The sequence below is a fragment of the Canis lupus genome, chromosome 28, assembly GCF_048164855.1.
Source record: "Canis lupus baileyi chromosome 28, mCanLup2.hap1, whole genome shotgun sequence".
Taxonomy (NCBI): Eukaryota; Metazoa; Chordata; class Mammalia; order Carnivora; family Canidae; genus Canis; species Canis lupus.
The window spans coordinates 7,267,636-7,287,640 of record NC_132865.1 but is presented as its reverse complement, the minus strand read 5'-3'; the positions used below and the strand labels follow the sequence as shown (position 1 = coordinate 7,287,640).

At 34.3% G+C, this 20,005-nt stretch overlaps 1 long non-coding RNA gene across 5 annotated transcripts in view; it reads right to left on the bottom strand.

Annotated features, from left to right (window-relative positions):
• The window catches only part of LOC140620150 (uncharacterized), a 145,622-nt gene extending 130,261 nt beyond the window's left edge, over positions 1 to 15,361 (bottom strand). For all 5 annotated transcript variants that reach the window (XR_012019897.1, XR_012019898.1, XR_012019896.1 and 2 more), the window contains exon 1: positions 15,148 to 15,361. This is a non-coding gene — a long non-coding RNA (uncharacterized lncRNA). The remainder of the gene's footprint in view (positions 1 to 15,147) is intronic.
• Positions 15,362 to 20,005: the final 4,644 nt, after the last annotated feature.

The following is a 20,005-nucleotide window of genomic DNA, read 5'->3' as shown; positions in this document are numbered from 1 at the left end:
ACGGAGATGAGCAAGACCTAAAGTAGATTCAGTTTGTGCGTGTGTGTGTATGTGTGTGTGGTTTTTCTTGGATTTGATAAATCTTAGATTCTTAGGAGGGTCGAAGAGGAAGAGTCAGCTTGGAAGTTGGATAGATGACTTGAGCTAGAGAAGAGGTCTGAACTTGATACTTGCATTTGAGAAATTTAGGGTACAGCTCATATTTGAAAGCAATATCTTTCTATGACTTTCAGAGCTTCAGCACTTCCTTGTCACTCCTTGATATTTTTTCTTTTCTCAAATTCCATTTTCCTTCCTTAAATATCTATTACTTAAGCTTTAAGACTTAGCCAAATATTTTCTCTCCAGGAAATCCTTTCCTAAACCCTCCAAGTTTTAGTGTATAGCTGACATACAAAGCCAAAGAAAGAGCTTGAGGTGAGAATGCAGAGAATGAAAAAGACATAGTTTGGGACCAAGCCTTGAAAGACTAACTGTAAGAGTCAGATTTCACAAAAGCCAGAAGTAACGGTCTCAAAAAGCCATTGTGTGATCCACTGTATCAAATACTTTTGAAAAAAATTTAAAAATGAATGGAATTTAAAACTTTTCAAAAATGTTTAAATTAGCTCTCTTAAGCTGTGCCTTTGCAGAATAGTGCAAGAACCTTTGGCATTGAATAGTTCATATCCAGGGCCTATAACAGAAGGAAGTTTTTTTTTTTCCTTATGCCATGCTCAAGTATCCCAAAGAGCACTATTTTTTGGACTGTGACAATGACATACCCATGTAAGCTTAACAATATTACAAGAAAATAGGAAAGAGAAACTTAAAATTGCTACATAAAACTTTGTGAAGGTAAAGCCCATCTGCTTACTAATTAAAAAATACTTTGTGAGTGAAATTCAAAATTAAGTGAAATTCAAAATTGAGTGAAATTCAAAATTGAGGATTTATATAACTCTTTCTCTCTAGGAAGGTATTAAATGTGACAGAAAAAATAACTGCACAAAAAAAAGTTTAAGGTAATCTTAGGGAAGTGCAATGATTTAAGTAAAAGAGATTTATTATATTTATGATTTATTTTATTGTGGGGACCTGAAATCTTATTTTTCTTCTCTGATAAATACATTTTTAACTAGTCATCAAGGTCCAAAGAACAGTTAATACAAATAAACATACACCATACTGTAGCAGAGAGTTTTATATTATAAATGAATGTTTGGGTTCTCTGCCTTCTGCTCTCTGTTCAAAATACTCAGACTCTCTGGAGCCATAATTTTAAATCCCCATGAGTTGACTCAGCTTTTTATCTTTTCAAAGATAGATACATAGTACTAGCAATTTTAGTGTCTGGTATTTGTGGAAGCTTATTCTATAAATGTTTAATTTACTTAAGGATGAATTGACAGTCATTTTTTTTTTTTACTAGAATTTGCACTGGTCTCAATGTTTCTGTTTTAAAAATAAAAGGCATCAGCACCTTGTAAGCTTTGTCCTAAATGTTCTTTTTCAATATCTGATATGTCATATGTGGCATAGTTAGGAGATCAATGCTTTAGAATTATTTTTTTCTGAAAAACGAAAAGCACACACTAAATGTTTTTTTTAAATCTTTCTATGTTTGTGTTATTAAGTTCGTGGCATCTATTTATAATCAACTAGCCTCTTAGGTTCTGGTAAGATAAGTTTGAATTGCTTAGGTGGTAATATTTGACAAATACTGGGAAATTTGGTTGAAATATAGTAGTCTGAAGAAACCCTTTAGCATTGATGATATAACTGGTATTTTCCAGAGGCCTCATTAGCTTATTGATAAATTTAGAATTTAAAAAATAATATCTAACATTTATTGTTGGCTATTTATTTGGTATTTTTCTTGTTTACTTAATTTGCTTGCTTTTTTTCATTGTCAGGCTTCCATAAATTGGTTTGATAGAAAATTAGCTCTCCTTTGCTTCTAAGTGGATGTTTCTTGAATGAAGAGTTTCAGAGCAAATGGTGACCTATCAAGTTCCACATATTCTCTTGATTCTTACAAAGGAAATGTTTACAAATAACAATGCAATCACTTTTTGAAGTTAATGCGACTCCTGAAGAATCCAGGTTCTGTTGTACTTTCCACTCAAAATCTCTAATTGACAATTATCTGGCTATTCCCACCATATACAAAGCACTGTCAGGCTCAGGGCTGGGAGCTAGCCAAAAGAATATCATTCATCTCCCCTTCCTACTACTTGATACCTGTGGTTTCTCTTGTTTCTATCATGCTGAGGTCTATCATGCTTTAAATCTAAATTTTTATTTTTATTGTTTTTAGGTCTTTCCCTAAAATTCAACGTCTCTGGCTTCATATCTTTTTTTATTTTTTGACATAAGTTTATCATTTTTATCATTATTTTTTTATTTTTATTTTTTTTTAATTTATTTTTTATTGGTGTTCAATTTACTAACATACAGAATAACACCCAGTGCCCGTCACCCATTCACTCCCACCCCCCGCCCTCCTCCCCTTCTACCACCCCTAGTTCGTTTCCCAGAGTTAGCAGTCTTTACGTTCTGTCTCTATATGTTCTCATTCATTTGGGGAATATAAATCATTATTTTTTTAAATCTAAGTCATAACATCTCACATGCTAGGCTCCAAGATTTGACAGCCACAGCGTGCCTCTACTGGAAAGAAAGAGGGCACCTGTGGTTCTTACAGACTTGCTTGTTATGTGCTGCTCCTGAAAACAATCCATTGACTGTGAAATGAGATGTCCAAATACACAGTGCGCTCAAGTATATATTAGAGATTTGATCATTTTGCTAACTTTTCACAATATAATAGCTATTATAGTAATCTGAATTTTCCTAATCAATTGTAGGACATCGTTATAAGGAAACTTACCTTAATAGCAATACCTCAGATTGCATTGGACCTCATCTTCATTTCATAACATCTCAATTCCTCCCAAGTCTTCTGGATTTATCTAAAAATTTCTAAAGCTATCTCAGAAAATGGTCGTTTATTTCAAAGCTTCCTTGATGATGTCATCATCCATATAGCCACCTGAAAGTGATATTTTGCCTTGGTTTCTGCTTTAGTTATTAGAAGAAAATTAATTCTTGCTTAAAGTGCTCTAGTTCGGGCTCCCCAGAGCTGCAATATTTATGGAACAATAACTCTGGACAAAGTATGAAAACTACTCTTCTCCAAAGAAGATAAGCACACATGATGAGCTGAACTTTAACAGAAATTTCCCTTTGAGAGATTTTGAAGCCATGGTGCAGAGAAACAGAGTCCAAGCAAAAAGGAGCAGGTTTAGAGGATAGATGAAACAGACATTAGAGTTTGGGATTTCCTATAACAATTTAGACTTGGGGACATGATTTGAAAGGAAGTCAAACACCCCCCCCAAAAAAGAACCCCAAAATCTGTGTAAGATCTACTTAAAATCTTAGCTGAATGCTAAAGATGAACAAGTATAGCTTAAGATTCTGGGAGACTTAAAAAAGAATAGAGATTATAGAGATAGCAGAGAACTGGAAAGACACTGGAAGCATTGCCAACCCAGAGTACAGTATCTTCATGACCACCCACATACTCAGTTGAGACCCAAAACAGGCACACACAGCAGTAAGGACTAAACAATTGCTTAGGACTAAGATAAATTGAAAAAAATCTTTCTGACAAAGCCTAAAAATAAACTTCAACATGATTAAAATGATTTAAGGGTAATTTGACTGTTCCATCGAAATGAAGCATCCTTTAGAGAAAAGTTACATGATGCAGGTATCTTAAATTTGAATAATTTAATTCACACAGCAAAAAAACCTATATACTAGATATACAAAAGAGCAAGAAAAAGTGACTGATAACTAAGAAAGACGAAAAATAGAACTAGATCCAGAGATGAGTTAGACATTAGAATTAGGCAACAAGAAATTCAAAATGCTGATTAATATATTTTTAAAAAGTTAAGGAGATAATAGAAACAATGTATAAAAAGTAGAATATTTCTGGGCCCCTGGATGGCTCAGTTGGTTCAGCATCCAAATCTTGATTTGGCTAGGGTCATGATCTCAGGGTTCTGAGATCAAGCTCTGCTTTGGGCTTAATGCTGGCTGTGGAATCTGCTGAAAATTCTCCTTCTTCCTCTCCCTTTGCCCCTCCTCCCATGCTTGCATATGTATATGCTCTCTCAGAAAGAGAGAAAGAAAGAAAGAAAGAAAGAAAGAAAGAAAGAAAGAAAGAAAAAGAAAGAAAAAGAAGAAAGAAAGAAAGAAAGAAAGAAAGAAAGAAAGAAGAAAGAAAGAAAGAAAGAAGAAAGAAAGAAAGAAAGAAAGAAAGAAAGAAAGAAAGAAAGAAAGAAAGAAAAAAGAAAGAAAGAAAAAAGAAAGAAAGAAAAAAGAATATTTCAACAGATAAGCACACTCTTCAGGAAAAACAATGCAGGGTCTACAATTCAAAAATATATTACAAAATGAAGAACTCATTGTATGAATATAAATTTGAGAATTTAATAGAAAATATCCAAATAGAAAATATCCAAACTGCAACAAAGAAGAAAATAAAACTTTCATAGAATCAAGTACAGAAATACATGGGACCCACTTTAAAAAATGTAAATATCAAAAAAAAATAAAATAAAATAGAATAAAATCAATGTAAATATCATTAATTTTCCACAGAAAGGAGATAATGGGGGAGAGAAATATTGAAAAAAAAACCACATAAATGCATAGTTAATACTGAAATATATAAAGCAACAATTAACATACATAAAGGAAGAAATTGACAGTAATACAACAGTATGGGGCTTTAACACCCCACTTCTACCAATGGACAGACAGATGATCAAGACAGAAAATCAAGAAAACAGTAGCTTTGAAAGACATATTAGACCAGATGGACCAAACAGTTATACGTAAATATATAACATCCCATTCAAAAAAAACCCGAATACACGTTCTTTGCAAGTGCACATGGAACATTCTCCAGGACAGATTACATGTTAGGTCACAAAAGAAGATACAATATATTAAAAAAGATTGAAATCTTACCATGCATCTTTCCTGATTACAATTGTATGAAACTAGAAAAAATAAAACTGCAAGAAAAAATGTGGAAAGATTACAAATGTATGAGGTAGATAACATGTTACTAAACAATGAATGGGTCAACCAAGAGATCAAAGAGTAAGTTCAAATAGAAAAAAATACACGGAGACCAATGAAAATGAAAATATAATAGTGCCAAATCCTTGAGAAGCAACAAAACCTGTTCTTACAGGGAGGTTGATAACAAAACTGGCCTACCTCAAGATAGAGGGAAAATCTCAAATAAACCACCTAGCATTACACCGAAAGGAGCTGAAGATAAAACAAAGCTCAACTTCAGCAGAAACAAGAAAATAATAAAGATTAGAGCAGACATAAATGTAATCAAAACAGTATAGTACTGTCGGAAAAATAGACACACCGATCAATGGAATAAGATAGAGAAGCCAGAGTTAAACCTGTGCTTCTCTGGTCACTTAATCTATGACAAAGGAAGCTGGAATATACAATAGGAAAAAAAAATCTTTTCAACAAATGCTCCCGGGAAAACTGGACAGGCATATGCAAAACAATGAAACTGGACCACTTTCTTTAACCGTACAGAAAAATAAACTCAAAATGGATTAAAGACCTAAATATGAGACCTGAAATCATAAAACTAGAAGAAAACATAGGTAGTAATTTATTTGACTTTGATCACAGAAACATTTTTCTAGATATGTCTCCTCAAGCAAGGTAAAAAAAAGCAAAATTAAATCATTGAGACTACATCAAAATTGAAAACTTTTGCACAACAAAGAAAACCATCAATAAACTGCAAGGCAACTGAATGTGAGAAGATATTTGCGAAATAAACATCTGATAAGGGATTAATATCTAAAATTATTTTAAAGACTTCTACAAGCTAATACTTAAAAAGACAAATAACTTACTTAAAAATGGGCACAGGACCTGAATAGAAATTTTTCCAAATGACATACAAATGGCCAATAAGCATTTGGGAAGATGGTCAACATCAGCAATTATCAGGGACATGTAAAACAAAACCACTATGAGATGTCATCTTATACTGGTCAGAATTTTAAAAATTTTAAATTTTTTTACCAATAACAAGTATTGGTAAAAATGTGGGAAATCAGAACCCTTGTACACTGTTGAAAATACAAATTAGGGCAGCCCTGCTGGCCCAGCAGTTCAGAGCCACCTTCAGCCCAGGGCGTAATCTTCGAGACCTTGAATCGAGTCCCACGTCGGGCTCCCTGCATGGAGCCTGCTTCTCCCTCTGCCTGTGTCCAGCATCTCTCTCTCTCTCTCTCTTTTTCTCTCTCGTGAATAAATAAATAAAATCTTTAAAAAAAAAAAGAAAATACAAATTGGTGCAGCCACAGTGGAAAACTGTGTATGGAAGTTCCTTAAAATATTAAAAATAGAATTATCATATTACCCAAGTAACTCCCAAGAATTATCATATTACCCAAGTAACTTCTGGGTATTCACTCAAAGAAAATGAAAACACTAATTCAAAAAGATACATGCATCCCTATAGTTATTGAAGCACTATTTCCAATAGTCAAGATATGGAAGTAACCCAAGTGTCCATTAATAGATGAATGGATAAAGAGGATATGCCCCCCTACATACACACACTGGAATATTTTTCAACCATAAAAAAGAGATCTTGACGCTTGCAGCAACTTGGATGGGCCTAGAAGGTATAATTACAAGTGAAATGAGAGTTGAACACCTAACCATTTCATTCATGTTTATAATGTAAGAAACAAAAGAACAAAGAAAGAGGGGAAAAAGAGACAAACAAAAATCCACTCTTACATACAGAGAACAACCTATGATTGCCAGAGTGCAGGTGAGTGGGGTGATGGGTGAAACAGATAAAGAGGATTAAGAGTACCCTTACGGTGACGAGCCCTGAGTAATGCACAGAAGCGTTGAATCATTGTACTGTACACTTGAAATTACGATAACACTATGTCAATTATACTTCAGTAAAGAAAAAAAATTAGTTTAAAAAATGTGAAGACAACAATCTATAAATTCAACTAGATCAGTGACTTTGAGCTGGATAAACACAAAGAAAACCATTACTAAGCATTTTACAAACCCTTTGCTCCAAAAAAATATAAAATCTTAAAAGTAAGCAGAGACAAAAAAAAAAAACATAGATATGAGGAGAACAACAGAATCAAAATAATGGAAAAATATCTTTAGAGTTATGGGGTGGGAATGGTGGTAACTGCCAACTCAGAATTCAATAATCAGCAAAACAAAAAACAAAAAACAAAAAACAAAACAAAAAACAAAACAAAACAAAAAAACAAACCCACAACAAACCCTCCAAGATAAAAATGTATTATCTACTGGGACATAATAAAGCACCCCCCAAATTTTGCAGTTTCAAACAACACATTTTTATCTTGTAATTACAGTGCATCAGAAATTTGGGCACAGGTTAACTGGGTCTTCTGATGAATGGATAAAGAAGAGTCACTGGTGATTCTCATAGGCTGTGTGACTTTTTTATTTTTTATTTTAATTTTTTTTTTGCTGTGTTCTTTTAAAGCTCAGCTAGAAAAGGAGGTGCTTTTAAAATTAACTCACATGATTTAGGGTAACGTTTTTGAGCTGAGGGCCTCAGTTAAGCACTGGCTGATAGCTGGAGGTTGTGCTACCTGGGCTTTTCTAACACAGCAGTTGGCTTCACCAAAGCAAGGGAGAGAAGGAATGTGCTAGCATGACAGTAGTCAGGATCTTTGCCATCTAACTACGCAAGTGATAATCCATCACGCCTTCTGTACTCTATTGGTTAGAAGCAAAGACCAGAACCTGCCTACATTCAAGAGGATGGGATTGCACAAAGGTGGAAACCAGGAGAGGGTCATTAGGGCCATCTAAAAAGCCTGTCAGATAAGACAGACATAATGAAGCCTTTGCCAAAAAAAAAAAAAGAGAGAGAGAGAGAGAGAAAGAGAATTATTTAAATTGAATGAAATTAAAACATTAGACACACCTCAGGAATAAACATGTATATTATCTGTAACTTATTGTCAATAATAAAAAGGGATCTAAATAAAAATGACAGAAGTATTTCAAAATATGAGGGAAGAAATAGAGTGAGACCAGCACAGTATCTTTTGAGAAGAGAGTAACTGCTTTTTCCTGAGGACCTATGTCAAGTATTATTTTAGACACTTCACATGAATTATTTATAGTCACAAAATACAGTTAGTAGTGGATGTAAATATGAAGACATAAGATCTCTATAAGAATTCTAGATTAAATTGAATATGAAGTATGAGTATAAAATTAGATTAATATTATCTGAAATGGAGTATCTTATAGTAACACTGTACACTTTTTAACTTCTTAATAAAAACAGGTAAAATTCAATTGGCGGATCCCTTTTCCTTCCCTGGGTAAGTGCATAGGCATAGCAGCAGCAGCTGCTGCTGCTTCTTCCTCCCTCCTTCTCCTTCCTCCCCTCCTCCTCTCCCCTCTTCCTCCCTCCCCCCTCCTCCCTCCTTCCTCCTTCTTCCTTCCTTCTTCTCCTTCCTCCCTCCTCCTCCTTCCTGCCTCCTCCTCCTTCCTCCCTGCTCCTCTTTCCTGCCTCCTCCTCCTCCTTCCTCCCTCCTCCTCCTTCCTCCTCCTCCTTCGTTCTTCTTTCCTCTTCTTCTTCGTGCATAGGCACAGCTTCTGAAGCTGCAATAATCATTTGTGATTTATTTTAACAAGCATGAGGACAAATGCAAACTTTTAAGACTGATGACGTGAAAACAAAAACCAGCCAGATGTAGCCCTAGTCTAACCACATCAGCACTGAAATACCTTTCCCCAGACTACACTACTCCTTATAATAATACTGGATGTTCTTGGTTTTTATTATATGTCAGTGACAGTGCCAAAATGGATCTTGATAATAGCAGATAAATAGCATTTTTTTCACATGTTGATTAGGCCTTCAGTTTTCTTGTTCTAGAAAAACATCTTTAGGCATATATTGGGGATTTATCATGATATGCATCACAAATATCTTCCTTAAACACAAGACTCATTAATTAACTTTTGTAAAAAAATGTTATTTATATATGTTTGTCATTTTGAATATGATAAAATTGACAGTCTTGAACTCTCTGATTAGAAGTTTTCCTACTTCTGATTGTTTTCCTTAATCCCACATCATGTAGATATTCTTTTATAAGCCCTTCATGGTCTTTTAAAATTATTGACTTCATAAGTAGGTTTATGTAATGTATAATATGTATTTTGTATGCACATATTTTTATATGATGTATAATAAAATATAAATGGAGGGATCCCTGGGTGGCTCAGTGGTTGAGCATCTGCCTTTGGCCCAGGACGTGATCCTGGAGACCCGAGATCAAGTCCCATGTTGGGCTTCCTGCATGGAGCCTGCTTCTCCCTCTGCCCGTGTCCCTGCTTCTCTGTCTTTCTCTCTCTCTCTGTGTTTCTTATAAATAAATAAATAATGTTTAAAAAATATATATATAAATGGAAATTTTCTGTGTGTGGCAATGATCAGGATTCTGGTTTTTTTTTTTTTTTTTTTTTTTAAGTGTGGACATCAAAACATCCTGAATATTATATTGGATATGTTCAGACCTCATACTGTCTAAGATACTGATTAAATTGTATTCAATACCCTTCATTCAGTTTACTGTTTATTATTTCTCTGTTGATAGTATAGCCGTTTCACAGATTTCAAGTTCTATTATTAAGTACATAAATACTCAGAATTTTCTTGATGAAATGACTCATTGCTCATTAGAAAATGGCCTTAATTAATCCTTGGAATTTTGTGGCTTTGAATTCTACTTTATCTGATATTAATACAGTCACTATTTTTGCCTGGTATATGTTAATTTTTCATTTTACTTTTAATCTTTTTGTGTCTTTGTATTTAAGATGTAATTGCTGATATACAAAATGTTGGAGTTTGGAGGAAATAGTCAAGGAAGAATTTCTGAGATGTCTTTGGTGCAGGTGGGCAGAAAAAGCTACACTTGGGTGGTGACCAATGACTGATTATCTACCTTCAAGTTGAGAAGAGGCTAAGGACAGCACAAGGTATTTTGGAAACAAAATTTCCAGGATGCTGAGGGGGTGAGCTCTTGTTGTGAAAAGGTCATTTATTACTGTTTAGTAAAAACTCAGTCATGAGATCCTTCAGATGTTTATCAGTGGGCCAGATACCTGGAGGATGATTGCTAATATAGATCTTAAGGGGTAGGGATAAAGGGAGTTGCCAAAGGGATTCTTAGGTTAAGACTCGCAGAGCCTTTTGGTCTTAGCAAAGTATTGGCATGGAGGCAGATAAATTCCTGGAGGAATGTCCCTCTGCCTATGTTGGACTTATCAATGGGCCATAAGTAGTAAGGAAATTTCATTTGTTTTCGCCTTTGTTTTCCACATGAATTACTATTAAGTCATATAAAATCTGCCTTTTTTTTTTTACAACAACTCCTGCCTTTTAAGTGGGATGTTTATTTTTTTAAGATTTTATTTATTTTTCCATGAGAGACACAGAAAGAGAGGCAGAGACATAGGCAGAAGGAAAAGCAGGCTCCCTGCAGGGAGCCTGATGCAGGACTCGATCCCAGGACCCTGGAAACATGACCTGAGCTGAAGGCAGAGGCTCAACCACTGAGCCACCCAGGCACCCCATAATTGGGATGTTTAATCTATCTGCATTTAGACTACTTTTATGGTTAGCTTTAAGTCCGTCATCTTCTTTCTTGCTCTCTATTTGTAGCATCTGTTCTTTGTTCTCTTCTATCATTTTTCTGCTCTTTTGCAATAAGTGAAGAAGATTTTATGCTTCACTTTTTCTCCATTTTTGGCTTATTGTGACTTGATGTTTAGTTATTCTAGTAGTTACTTTACTGTCTACAATATACATCTTTATATTATGACAATTTACCTTCAAGTCCTATTACACCACTTCATATATAAGAATCTTAAAATAGCATGCACCAGAAATGGTGAAATTATGGACCCCTGAAAATTTACTCTTGTATAAAAGCAACAAGAACACAAGACAAAAAAAAATGGTGAAAAACTAACATCAAAAATCTGGAAGTTAACCAGAGGCTTGAAACAAGTTGACGACTACTTATCAAGAAAAAAAGCTGAAATTTGGTATTAACAGTGGGATTTGTGGCAATTCGGCTTCCCCTTCTTCCCTTCAACCTCTGTGCAGCTACTCAATAGATTTGAATATAAACACCCTTTCATTCATGATGGAAATCACCAGTCTAGGAACCTTCGTAGGGCAAAATAGGCTCGGAGCTCTCTTCAAACAAACATTTCCAGAGAACAGTGTTTATCTGAACTACCTGACAGTTCCCTAAGAAAACCTCACAGAGATCATCTTTATTTGACCTGACCTGGAACTTATTCAGTGAAAACAACCTTTTCCCTAAGGGAGGAAGGGTGTCAAAAACCCTTGAAGCCTAACTGAAGCCGTGATAAGAACTGGGGCAAACAAGAAGCTGACCAAACAAACAAACCAAAAGCCTTAATGGAAAACCTGGGCAATAAAAAGAAATCATTCAAAGGATGTTCTCTCACTATAATGGAACAAAATAATTCAAGAACCAAAAGACAATGGGAAAGTCACAAATTGGTAGAAAATAGACTTTACATTCCTAAATAACCAATGGGCCAATGAAGAAATCAGTGTACAAATTAGAAAGTACAATGAGATGAGAAAAATAAAAACACATTATAGAACAATAAACAAACCTATAGAAAAAACCATGCTTAGAGGTGAATTTATAGATGTCAATACCTATATTTGGTAGGTAGACCTCAAATCACTAACCTAATCTTTAAGAAACCAGAAAAAGAAAAAAAAAAAAAAAAAAGAACCAAAGCAAGCAGAAGGAAATCATAGAAATTGGAGCAAAAAGAAATGAAATACAGATTAGAAAACCAATAGAGAAAATGTATGAAACTTTTCAAATTAGTTCTTTGAAAAAAATTGGTAAGAAATACAAAAATGGGGATCCCTGGGTGGCGCAGCGGTTTGGCGCCTGCCTTTGGCCCAGGGCGCGGTCCTGGAGACCCGGGATCGAATCCCACGTCGGGCTCCCGGTGAATGGAGCCTGCTTCTCCCTCTGCCTGTGTCTCTGCCTCTCTCTCTCTCTCTCTCTCTCTCTCTGTGACTATCATAAATAAATAAAATAAAAAAAAAGAAATACAAAAATGAAGTGTCTCAATTTACACAATTAGGAAAGAGGGGACATTATTTACCACTTACAGAGACAAAAAAAAATGATTATAAGGGAAAGCTATGAACAATTTTATGTCAACACATTAGATAATATGGATGAAGTGGACAAAACTCCTAGAAAGATGCAAACTACCAAACTGACTCAAGAAGACCTACATCTAAACAGATCTGTAACAAGCAGAGTGGAAATTACTAATAAAGTACTTCCCACACACACAAAAAAGAAAACAAACAAACAAACAAACAAACAAAAACCAAGCTCATATGGCTTAACTGGTGGATTTATAAAATGTTTAAAGAATTTAACACCAGCCCTTTACAAATTTTTCAAAAAATAGAGGAGATGCTTCTCCATCCATTCTGTGAGGCCAGAATAACCCTGATATCAAAACCAGGAAAAACTCAGGGGCACCTGGGTGGTTCAGTTGATTAAGCAGCTGACTTAGGCTCAGGTCATATTCTCAGGGTCCTGGGATCAAGCCCTGCGCCAAGGTCCCACCCACCCACCCACCCCACTCAGCATGGAGTCTGCTTGTCCATCTCCCTCTGCCCCTCTCCCTTCTCCTGCTTGCTCTCTCAAATAAATAAATCTTTAAAAAGCAAATCTAGCAAAATCATCACAAGAAAATAAAACTATTGGGACCCCTGGGTAGCTCAGCAGTTGAGTTTCTGCCTTCAGCTCAGGGCAGGATCCTGGGATCGAGGACTGAGTCCCACATCAGGCTCCTAGCAGGAAGCCCACTTCTCCCACTGCCTGCCTGCCTGCCTGTCTCTCTCTCTTTCTCTCAATCTCTCTCTGTCTCTCATGAATAAATAAATAAAATCTTAAAAAAAAAAAAAAAGAAAACTATAGACCAAATACCTCATGATTACGGTCACAAATATTGACTACAAAATGCTAGCAAAATGAATCAGGCAACCTAAAAAGGATCTTAGACCACAGCCAAGTGTGACTTATTGCAGAAATACAAGGCTGGCTCAACATACGAAAACCACCATATGATTACATCAATAGCCACAGAAAAAGCACTTGACAAAATCTAATACCAATTTTAAGTGGTGTCATTTTCCTCTGTCTGAAGGCCTTCAACAGTTCTTGGATTGAAGGTCTATGGGTCATAAATTTTTTCAGTTTTATTATGCTCAAAAATATATTCAACCTACAATTTTAAAATATAATTTTGTTACTTAAGAATTCTAGATTGATGGTTTTCCTCCCAATACTTTAAGGATGTTTCTACAGTGTTCACTTGTGTGGACTGTGTCTTTGAAATATCTGTTGCAATTCCTCTATTTGTTCCCCTGTGTATAATGCATTTTTAAATTTCTGGCTTATTTTTTTCACTTCTTTTTTTATTGCAACTGTTCAATTAATTCAAGAGTTATAATGTGCACTATTATAATTCCTACATTTTCTTTTGAATGGGATTCAGTAAGATTATTGGATCAGTCAGCTTATAATTTTTATCAAATATGAAAATATTTTGCCATGATTTCATCACATGTATCTTTTTTTCTGTCCTTTTCTTTCTTTTCTCTAGTTTGAACACTCCAATTACTGCTGTATTTGTCTGCTTCACATTACTCCAGATTTACTCATGTTCTTTATCATAAAATGAAGATAATATTTAGCTCATAAGAAAACAGCATAGTAAATCCCCCATAAATAATAGCTGCTCTTAAATAAAATAATGAAGAAAATACCCATATAAATATTAAAAAGTCAAACATAATTTCAGGGATTCTATACTAGGTTTTCTCAACATATAATCAGGAGCTACATTCTTTCTCAGCTAGGTTTTCTCAACATATAATCAGGAGCTACAAAAAAAAGGTCTTTGTTTAGTGAGGAAAGTATTTTTTTTTTTGTTTTCTCTTTCTTTTTTTACTTGGTACCTCTGATTACTAAACTGTCTAGATTTTAATATTTACAAGCTTTCAAATGTCCACAAGAAAATGTTCAATCCTCAAAAATCTCTAATCTCATAATTAATAATATATACAATATATTGAAGAGAACATTTAAAGCAATTTTCAATTTACTTAACTAGTCACAGAATTAATTATAAAGCATTTTTTAAGTTCTTTGACATAATTTTGTATGACTCTCAATTTTATTTAAATAGCAATTGTCTTCTTAGCACAACACAAATAGTGCACTGGGTAAAAGTCTTCTATATAGTCTCATTAATAGAATAAATTGATATTTTTGAAAGGCCATATTCCAGATGGAGGTTTTCAATTTGCATCAAAGGAAAGTTCCACATATTTTTGGAATTTTGTGTTTAAAAATAAAGTAGAACTTAGAATATATTGTTCAATATTCTACTAAGATTCTAGCCTTGCCACTACAGATTAAAATAAAGTTCTCCACCATGTATTAAGAAAATATAAAAGATAAGGAAAGAGTAATTGAAGAAAAGGAGATTTTCCTCAAAATGAAACATATGATTGGCCTTTACCGCCAATCTGCTCTGTTCTCTGAGACAAAACAAACCATGCATAAAAATAACAGTAATTTTCAAAAAACAAAAACAAAAACAAAAACCAGTAATTTTCAGCACACCTAAATGACAATGAAGAGAATTTAGAATTAAGCTGCACTTAGAAAAAGAAGAAAAAAAATCAACACATGCTTATCATGAAAAATGCATTCTATCCCATTTAACAAAATGAATACTATAGGCTTTATAAGGAAAAATATTCATTGATATCATCTTTCTATACACATTCAGGCAAATTTTCCTCCTCTAGAGCATTTGGTAAATAAAAAGAATTCCTTTAACCTTGAGAGCAATCTGGAAACTACAAAAAAGATACAGTTATAAAGCCATGAGAGTCGGCACTGCCTGTACCTGCTCAGAATTATGGCAACGGCTGATGTTCAGCAGAGCTATTCTGACCCATATCCTTCAGGAAGATCTCAGTAGCCTTAGCTAGGATATTCCATTTGGTTTCTTCGTGTATCAGAACGTATTCACTATGTTACTACTCATCAGTAGTAGCTGCTCATTTGAAAAGAGTATTCTTTCAGGAGCTTTTCCCAAAACTTGAGTAACGCCTTACTTACTTACATCATAGTCAAGCCTTTATTCAAGACCTCACGAAATCCATGGATACAGACCTCCTATGCTGACATCACAGCCCACTGAAGAAAGCAAGCAGAGGTCCAAAGACTGTGTGTGACTATATTACAAAGCACTATAATTTGACTTATACCAAACTGTTTTTACTTCTTTCTCCATAAATTTAATTCTCACTCAAAAACCTTTTCATGAAATAAAATTCTATCATATTATGTACTTAATAATATTGGACCATGATACGCCTTAACCCTTCTGAACCGTTGGTTGGGTGGAAATGAATACAGAAAGCAAACGAAACAAGTATACTTCTGATTTTGGGGTTTGAGTGACACTAAAACTACTATTTTTCTACTGAGTATTTAAGAGAAATCATTCAATAAAAAGGCACAACTATTCATAACTATTGGCTCTGTGGAGAGTCAGTGTTCATCATTTCAATAGATGAAGTTACTTTTTTTACTTCGATTTCTTTTTGAAGATCTTGCAAGATGGTTTTAGTTAAGGTCACTTGGAATTTGAAAATAGCCTAAATTTAACTCATATCATATAACAATAAATTGTTACTTTTCATTTCCTTTATCTTTTATTTCCATGTTGACCCTTGTATTACTACTTTTAATGATTTATTTATTTCATTCACTATCCCAGTGTAGTTCTTGGAAGCTCTTTTTCATGCTAGCAAGCCAGGGCATCACAGAACTTAACAGTTCCATTCCTTTTTTTATTCCATTTCTTAAAACCTTTGCTATAAGTTCTATACTCCCTAGAGCCTATAGCTTTTATCATCATAGTATGGGTCCCAGAGCCAGGCAAATGTTACATGTTTCACTTACCTACTCAGAGGTACGTGCAGAATCGGAGGTAAAACAGTGAACCAACAGACAGTCGTAGTAATACTCACAATTACACCAAAAGTTGTTCCTCACAATATTAAAAACAATCAGATTCCAAGAGTAGAATCTGCTTTTACATCTGGCCAAATAGAATATTATTACCACTAAAATTATTGCTTACATCTGTTTCTTCTCTAAATATATTGTGCTGCTATACAGACACCACTTTACTTGCAATAAGTGAACATAATCATTTTATATATTTCTCTCTTTTTTAAAATTCTCCTGCAATTGAGATATATTGGGTTAGATTCAAATCATATTGCTCTCAAAGCATTTTAGAGTTATATTTTGATACTTCAGCTGAAACAAAAGAAAGCCCTTTCTGGTTTTATTTTAAATCAGTTGACAGATAAACAGCAGGACAAATTCTGCCACAATTAGGGATGAACACATTGTAGAAGGAGCTACAACAAGCCATCTGTAGGTAATAAACATTACCTAGCCTCTAGAATAATCAGCCCTTCAATTATCTGCAGAAACTTGGACCTGGGTATCTTTTCTTCAACAATATGCCTGTTATTTGTCACCAAATCATTCTCGAAGTATTCCTTTTATAACAAAATACGAATGTGAAAAACAGACATTAGACAAACAGAATGTCATTTCCTTTTGCAAAAATATTTCTGTGCTGAGAGTCCTTCTGAAAAATACTCTGTGCCCAAAAAAGAATCTTTTGCTACAAGATTCTGAAAAGAAACAGAGATGACATCCTGCTGTAAATCTTAAAGGCATTATTTCCTTAGTTTCAGAAGAAAGCCTTTAGATGGTAGAGTCATCAGTATTGCTATTTCCTTAATGATGACTTTGCCATCATTTTGAAATAATTATTTTGATAGACAAGTACTCCTTCTCATCTGCACCCCACCCTTAATTTATATTCCAAGAATTGGCAACCCTAAAGGCCTGGCAATCTCATTCTGGCTTCATATTCCTGGTATTTTCAATTCCTGGTACAATTTCAAAACGGAAATTGTAACATATGGTATGCTTTGTCACACTCTTAGGTGATTTCATCTGATCTTCATATTACTTCCAATGGTCTCCTGCCATTAGCTTGTGATATTGAATACTGTGGTAGGCATGGCAATGAACTCAACACTGGGAAATGAGCAAAACTAACCCTGAATGGCTTGTTACTTACCCCAGGGAAATATACACTAAGGTCATTGCTTTGAGTATCCTCCTTCAAGGTTGAGAAACAATTAGTTCGTGAGCCCATAGAATGTGATAATAGCAGCAAATGCTGAAGGTAAATATGTAACATTTAATTAAAAAGAAAAAGAGATTCATATATTTAGGTTTCGCATTTCTGCCAAAAATTTATATTTTCTGTAGAAGTGTAAAATTATATAAAGTTAGGGTGAAAATTCACTTCTTGCTTTCTCATTTACGCAAAAATTAAGAATATTATCAATAGGGTTGAGATTTACATTTTCAGTTAGGCATTAGATATATTTTGGACTTCCTTTTTATCCTACAAACTGTAGAATAAGTAGAGTAAAACCACAACTCCAGTCACATAACTCTTTGCCCTGCAATTTGTTGCTGCTCCTGATAGATTAGATTAGTTTCTTTCTTAGTATATTATTGCATTCAACAAATATCCTTGAGCACCTGCTGTGTGTCAGGAAATACGTTATGCACTGTGACTATAGTGCTAAACTAGAAAGACCAGTTGCCACCACCATTAAGCTGATACATGGGGAGACTCCAGACACAAATAACTACAATTTTGGCAAGTGCTATCTGAATGAAAATACAGGGTATCGATATTTCAAAGGAGGAGGCAAAAACACAAATGAAATAATCTTTTATCCACAAAAGCACGACAACCCTGTCTCAAAAATCAGAGAGACTCTGAGCAGCTGTTAAAACTAAGAATAGAGTTCATCAAAGTGTCCTTCGATATTATCAGTAGAGATGACATGAACGGGAAATTCATAGAAGACAGACTCATGTCAATAACATTTAAAACAAAGCTCAACTAATCACTTACATAAATATGTAGATCAAAGGAGTTTTGTTTGTCTGTTTTCTCATTTTATTACTTTGCCGGGGCTGCAGTAACAAAGTAGTATGACCTGAGGGGGGTTCAAACAACAGGAATATACTGTCTCACAGTTCTGGGAGATGGAAGTCAGATATCAAGTGGTCAGCAAAGTTGATGCCTTCCAAGACTATGAGAGAAAATCTGTTCCTTGCCTCTATTATAACATCTGGTAACTTGCTGCAAGTCCTTGGTGTTCCTTGGCTTCTTCTGCATCACCCTCAACTCTGCTTTTGTCTTCACATGATGTCCTGTGTGTATGCCCACATTCAAACTTCTTTTTATAATGACAGCATTCGTTTTGGACTATGTAACAACCCTATTTCCAAATACTCACATTCTGAGGTACTAGGGGGTTAGGACTTCAACATATGAATTTGAGGGGTGGGGGATACAATTCAATACACAACATAAAACTTATATTCATAAATACCATTAAACATATAACACTTTAATAACCAGTGCTGACAAGAATATGGAGAAGGGGTTGTTCTCATATACTGGCAGAGTTCTATGTGAGAAAATTGTATTTATGATGCCATTTTGGTCAAATTTATCAAAACTTAAAAATGTACTCAATTTGTGCTTTGGACATTCCACTTGTAGAAATCTATCTTGTGTAAATACATATGTGAAGAAAGGTTAATACATAAATAATAAGAAAAATATTTTCTTGAATTCATTCTTAAATATTTCATATTTTGTAAGCCATTATGAATATTTTTATTTTTTAATTTCCCCTTCATTATTAAAAATAGAAATGCAGTTGATTTTTCTATATTGATCTTGCTTTCTATAAACCATGCTAAACTCATTTAAAACTCCCTAAAGATTGTTTTTGTACATTCCTGAGGACTTCCTAAGGGAAAAATGTTAATAAACAAGTTTTGCTTCTTTCTTTCCAATATATATGACTTTTTTTTTTTTTTTTTACTTGCCCTACTGTGCTTGTCTGGGACTTTCAGTAAAACACTAAAGAAGATTGGTGAAAGCAAATATACTTGCTTCATCTCCATTTCTAGAGAGAAAGTGTTCCATCTTTCATTACTAAATATGATGCTAGAGTGCCTCCGTGTTTTGTTGTTTAGTTTTTCATGGATGCCCTTGAGAAAGTTCCTTCATATTCCTAATTTATTGAGAGTTTTAAAAATGTGTATTGAATGCTTTTTTGCATCTATTGAGATCATCACATTGTTTTCTTCTCTCTTCTTTATTGTACTTTGCTGATTTAGTGAAAGACATAGTTTGATTTAAAAAATATAAAACCAAAAAAATAAAAATGTAAAACCAATGTTGCATTCCTGAGATACATCACACTTAGTCATGTTGTGATGATTCTATCTTATGATGTGTTTCAGTTTACCAATATTTTGTTAAGGATATTTTCATCTGTTCTTAAGGGATATTGGTTTGGAGTACTGTACTCTTCTAGTGTCATTTTCTGATTTGGTATATGGAAAATGCTCGTCTTACAGATGACTTATGAAGTGTTTGAGTAGAAGTGATACTATAATTTCTGCAATGCTGAGTAGAATTTACCAGTAAAGTGATCTGGGCCCATGGTTTTTATGTGGGAAGGTTTGTATCTACAAATCCAATTTCTATCAGAGACATATGTCTATTTAAGTGATCTCTTTCCTTTGGTGGGATTATTTCCATTTATAACAACTCCTATCAAACTGCT